This window comes from Octodon degus, unplaced genomic scaffold (genome assembly GCF_000260255.1).
Source record: "Octodon degus isolate 3935 unplaced genomic scaffold, OctDeg1.0 scaffold00127, whole genome shotgun sequence".
NCBI classification, from domain to species: Eukaryota; Metazoa; Chordata; class Mammalia; order Rodentia; family Octodontidae; genus Octodon; species Octodon degus.
This window is the reverse complement of record NW_004524703.1, coordinates 1,523,081-1,529,287: the sequence shown is the minus strand read 5'-3', so window position 1 is coordinate 1,529,287 and position 6,207 is coordinate 1,523,081. Positions and strand designations below refer to the sequence as shown.

At 45.8% G+C, this 6,207-nt stretch overlaps 1 protein-coding gene across 1 annotated transcript in view; it reads left to right on the top strand.

Annotated features, from left to right (window-relative positions):
- The window catches only part of CUNH1orf131 (chromosome unknown C1orf131 homolog), a 19,309-nt gene that overhangs the window by 2,755 nt on the left and 10,347 nt on the right, over positions 1-6,207 (top strand). The gene's annotated exons all lie outside the window — the stretch shown is intronic.

Here is a 6,207-nt window from a genome sequence, read left to right as displayed (position 1 = left end):
AGATTGGACTCATAGTGACTCCTCTTTTTCAGCCTCCTATGCGCTGGGATTACAGGTGCGTACCACCACACCCAGTCTCAGTTGCCATCTCAGTGTGCCCTGCAGGTGAGGCCAGCACAGCAGGCCAGGGGATCAAACCCTTGGCTGCTGCACTCTGCCTAAGCAGATGTTTTAGTCTGCTGAGCTATCTGGCCAGCCCTCTCTGCCTCTTTTTTATTCATTTGGTTTAGGGTTCACTCAATTTAGGATGATCTCAGAGGTCCTTATTGTATATATGTTCCCAAGTTGTTCTTTTTTTTCTTTTTTTTTTCCAAATAAGGTCACATTTGCACGTTGTAGAAAATAGTACATGGTCATGTATTTTGGAAACCTTATGCCACTCACTAAAAAAGGTAGTTGGCTTGCATTGTTCCCTAGGAATATATGAATGTGTTTAATGTCCAGTTTTGACATGTTCTTGGTCAAGAAACATCTACTTGCTCCTCTAGAATGTAGTTTGCATTTCATGTCCAGCTCACTAATATCACTTCCTCAGATTATTAGGACAATCCATTTATATCTGCCTTTATTTTAGGATTTCAGGTCAGCTTCCCAAGTCTTATGCTGCAAATACTGGGGCACTGGGATCTGTTACATGTGAACCAAAAAATAGCCCTTGGGACAGCCAAGGACTGGCCATCTCCTGTTACCCCCTAGGACCCTACAAATATTAGCATTTTCCAGATGTGCCATGATGTGAAAAGGTGAGGAAAACTGCTTCACAGTGTTAATTTTGTAGCATTGTGCCAGCAGGAAGCGTCTGGGCATCTCGCCTACTTCATATACTCCCTTGGGCTCCCTTTCTGGAAGGGCAGGTTTTCCTATTAATAGAAAGGGCAAAAAAAAAAAAAAAAAAGCAAAATAGAAAGGGCGAAAATAAAGTTAGTGTTGAATGAGTGCATTTCCCTGTTCTAGATAATAGAACATCTGGGGCAGGCTGTCAAAGTGTCTTTTTCTTCCTGTTCCAAGAGCATTTTTCATCGTAGTTGAGTTTTCCCTGGAACATCAGCTTTTTCTGCATTTTGAATTCCCTGAGCCTAAAGAAAATTTCAGTTTATCCTTCATGCTCTGCCCTTTTCTGAAAAAAATATGCTTTGAAAATGTATGTATGTCTGGTTAAGGAGCCAGAGCGTGGACCACTCATAAGAAAACTTTGTGGTGTTGGCATTACAGTGTGCTGGCTGCTGGGGTACCTCCAGGGGCAGGCATGCCAGATAAAGGGGGGGTCATTGGGGCTGATGAGAATATGGTACTGTGCGAAGGGATTGGAGAATGGGGAAGAGTATAATTGGTCCTTGTCAGAAAGTATGTAAGGCATTGTAGGATAGTGTAGACGGGCCTGGTGCTGGGAGAAAAGTGTGATAGCATACTGATGGTCTCCACTGAATGATCTGGTCCTCTTTAGAGGGAACATGAGTAAGGGAGAAGTCGTGGCGAATTGGACAGCAGCCGGCTGACTGGTCCTGCCTGAACACAGAAGGTGACCTCCTTTGCCAGTGCTTTGTCGAACCATAAATTCTATGGTGACACTGGGTTGTGCATTCTAACAGTTGAGAATGGGGCTACCATTTGTTTGTGTAGTATTTGACCCATGACAAATATTTAGCCTACAGATGATGAACTCCCCAGTCATATCTCACTTTGTTTGTTTGTTTGTTGTTTTTTGTTTTGTTTTGTATTTAGGACAGGGTGTACAGGGTTTCACTGTGTAGATCCAACTCATAGTGATCCTCCTGTTTACAGCCTCCCAAGTGCTGGGATTACAGGCACATATCTCACTTTTAAGCAGCATCTATAGACATGATTTCACAGAAATACTAGGTAAAGAGTTACCTGTTTATTTGTGTACTTCACCGGTAATTTGTCTGTCGTTTTCCAGTCCTTGGAAACACTGCAGTAAACAGGTGTAGTTTTCTGTCCTTGTGGAGCGTACATTTCCATCTACTAGGAAGATAGGCAAAGTCCCAGATAAATTATAGTTACACTGTAAAGGAAACAGATGGGGTTCCGAGAGTAACGGCAAAACCTGCTCTCTAGCAGGTGGTCGATGAAGTCTCTGAGAAGGTCTTGTTCAGGCAAATGCTGAGTTTAATGATACTAGAAAGAGGCAGGGAAGAGTGACACAGGCAGGGGCCAACAGTCTTCCCAGCAGGGTGTTGAGGAAGACCAGCAGGAGGGGCAGTGGCAGTGTGAGCTGACGTAGGCAAGGGCAGCCCTCATCAGATCTGAAAGTGGTGAGGTCTTCCAGCTGTAAAGCACATGAGAAGCCAGAGAGAATTTTAAGTGAGGGCAGGAAGTGGTCTGATTTATCTTTTTGAAAGAATTGGGTTGTAGGTATGCAATGGCAAGAAGGATGAGGGGACCCAGAGTGGTGGGGCACCCCTGTAGTCGAACACTCAAGACTTTGAAGCAGAAGGATTGCCACAATTTGAGTCCAGCCTGGACTACACAGCAAGTTCAAGGCCAGCCTAAACTATATAGTGAGACCCTGTCTTAAGGAAAGAGACAAGTGGGCTGAATGAGGGCTTGGTGCAGTGGTCTAGATGTAAATTGGGGTAGCCTGGACTTGAATGCCTAAGCTCACTCCTTACCAGGTGCAGGATTACCTGGGAGAAAGAACACTTGTGTGTGCCACCTCTGTCCCTCCCAGCCCCCGTTACAGTACTGGAAATTGAACTGAGCTACGTCCCCAGCTGTTTTAGCTTTATTTATTTTTATTTGATTTGATTTGATTAATAATTTATTTATTGGTGGTACCAGGGATCGAACTCAGGACCTTATGCTTGCCAGGCAAGCACTTACTTCACTGAGCTATCTTCCCAGCCCCTATTTTAGCTTTATTTTGAGACAGGGTCTCACCAAGTTGACTGGGCTGGGCTTGAACTCAGGTCTGGCTCATTCTTAAGTTCTTTAAGCAATTAAGTGTCAGGTATAGCCCAAGGTGACCCTAATGTTCCCTGGCCCTTGGGGCTTTCAGTGTCTCCTCCCCATCCCCAGCGTTGCTCATCTTAGCATACCTCCTTCACTGCCTGCTCTAGGAACCTTCAGCTCCTTCAGGGTCTAAATTAAAAGGGACTATAAGTACACTCTGTAATGGGAAGAGTAGAATGGTATGCTTCAGGCCTTAAAGGGCTTCTGTGTCCTGGGCTGAGCGTGGAGGTGGCTTCTGGTGCAGGAGCTGCTGCTGTGTGGGGGTTCCTGCTGCATGCCCAGAGTGGTTATCCATACCTGATAACCCACCCAGCATCTCACTGAAGCCTCACTATTCCTGGAGCTGGGTGCAGGATAGGAAAGGTTACTTGCTTATAGTTAAACGTCAGCCCCACAGCACAGTACTACTCAAAACGCTCAGTGCTACAAACCACATTGGTTGTTTTCTCTTTTAAGATGGTACAAATTCATTTGACAGAAAAACCTGATGAGCCTTTTTTGTTCATCACCTTATAGGAAAATATTCATGGAAATTACTGCAGAAATATCCATGCATGCCATTTGTGGGTTGCTGGCTTACACCCTATTTACATGGCATATAATAATCACTCTTCTCAGAGTGCTGCCATTGTGAAAGTGTGAAGACGTCTGGAAAGCTTGAAGCTGCACCCTAACCCTAGGCATCCAGATAAAGGGTGGTGGGTCTGAAATAAGTGCCGACTTATTTATGTTCGGTGTAACCTCGAGCATTCTGGCTTCAAGGTTGTCTACTTAACAGCTCCTTGGAAATCAGATGTAGCCCCTTTGTGCTTTGAGTAAGAAAGGGTGTGGAACCAGAGTGATGACCAGGTACGACGTCTCCTCCACATGGCTGTCGATAGCACTGACCAGGTGCAGGTAGTGGTGCTGTCCTCACCCCACGGTGCCCCAGGGTCGCCCCTCTCTGTACCACACTCCTGGTTGGTAATAGAGCCAACATCAGATCAGTGTTAGGAAGGAAGTATAGTAATTGAGGTAATTTATACTCACCAAGGTGTGGGCAAACTTTAATATTCCAAGAATTGCCTACATTTTTTTTAAAAAAGGTGTTTAACTTGGCCACTTTCATTAGAGACCGATTTGATATGTAATTAATAGATTAAAGAAAAATCCAAGCTGTGGAGACAAAAAAGATGCTCTTGATCAGCAGGTCAACCCATAAACACATTTGCCCGATTCTGGAGGTCAGTCTGCCTTCATCCCTCCCCTCTTAGCTTTCTCCCAAAGCTCTCTTTTTATAGCTTTCCTCCTTTCTCTTTGCCTAATATATAAGTTGTCCAAATCTCCCAGCATTTCTTTCTCTTGTATGGGACGGAGTGGCAAAAGGAGTTGGGAATAGGTTAGGATAGAGATGGTGAACCTTATAGAGCTTGAGTGCCACACTGCAACCCAAGCCCACTTAGCATAAAATGCCAACACTGCACTTAGACTTGAATTCCAAAGTTTTAGGTTAGAAAAACCTCCACAGCCCTGGGATTACAGGCATGCGCCACCATGCCAGGTCTCAGTGGCTGGCTCAGCGTGCCCAGAGGCAGGGCCAGCGCAGCATGCAGTGCAAGGGGTCAAACCCTGGTACCTGCAATTACCTAAGCAGGTGCATAGTCTATTGAACTGTCTTACCGGCCCTCACTATGCAGCTTGGGTTCGTAGTGATCTTCCTGTTTTCAGCCTCCCCAGTACTGGGATTACAAGTGTGTGCCACTATGCCTGGTCTTAACATCTTTTGTCTTAAAAGAAAAAACACAATAACATGTGTGCCATAGGTTCACCACTTCTGGGTTAGGCTGTTGTTTACATCTCAGTGATTTAAGGGGCTGGGGAGATGGCTCAGTAGAATAAGCACTTGCCTGGCAAGCACAATGGCCTGAGTTCAATCCCTGGTTCCACCAAAAAAAAAAGAGTCCAGGGCTTACCTGGGCTACAAAGTGAGTTCAAGTCCATCCTGAATTACAGGCCAAGACCCTGTCTAATCAGTGATTTAAAAGGTAAGAGTTCTTATCTTTTAAAGATGCGTGTCTACCTCATCTCTTGCCCTGGGGACCACAATGATGGATGTCAGTATCTGGTACCACCCCCCATTTTCTTCACTCAGTACTGAATGGCTCTTAAGAGATCATTGTAGGAGACAGCTGCCCTCACTGCTCACATTCCTTGCTCAGAGGCCTGGCCTAATACCCAGCAGGCAGGGAAGTCACTTCCAGCGTTGACGGTAATGCCTCTCACTGTACTTTCTAAAGTGGGGAGTGTATCGTGAAACAGACTGAGATAGACATAGACGTGAGTATATCACGCACGCATCAGACTAAAGTGATGTTAAAGCTATCATTGAAAGTAAGACCGGCCAGGGAGATGGAATAAGTACTTCCCTGGCAAGCTCAAGGGACTGAGTTCAATCCCCGGTTCCGCCAAAAAAAAAAAAAGTAAGAGCCCAGTGTAATCCCAGGACTCTGGGAGGCTAATGCAGGAAGCACACCAAGTTTGAGCCCAGCCTAAGCAACTTAGCAAGACCCAGCTTGGAGGCTGATTTGTAACTCAGCGTGAAGGCCCTGAGTTCAAACCCTAGGATAACAAAAGTAAAAAAGTTAGACAGTAATGAAGTGGTGCTAATGGACAGCATCTACAAAGTAATTAGCCAATTGCCCCCTCTTCTGAGAGCCAGTAACCCCCCCAGGGCCCAGGGATCTCTAGCTGTCACAAGAATGTGACCCCAGTGGTTGTTCCTTTATAAATGGTTCTATTCTGATGCCAGTGTCCTGCTCACATACCAGCCAGGAACATCTCTTGTTTTCCCCAGTATTGCCAGAAACAGAATGTGCCTGAAAGGAAATTCAACTCCAAAGGGAGTAGTTAGGCAGTTCCAGGGTTTTGGAGATCTGCGAACATAAACAGGGATTATGTTTTGATTTTTTTTAACATTTGTATTGTGAAGGGTTAGAGATGTGATCCTGATATTAGTAAAATTTAATCCTTTAAAAGTGACTTACTCGAATAGACCCAGAGCGCAGGCCCGGCGAGTGAGTGAGACGACCCGGGGCCGTCCGGATCCTGAATAGACCCAGAGCGCAGGCCGGGAGAGTGAGAGAGACTGCTCGGGGCCACTGGATCCTGAATAGACCCAGAGTGCAGACCCGGCAAGTGAGTGAAACAACCTGGGCCCGCTGGATCCTGAATAGACCCAGAGCCCAGGCCCGGCATGTG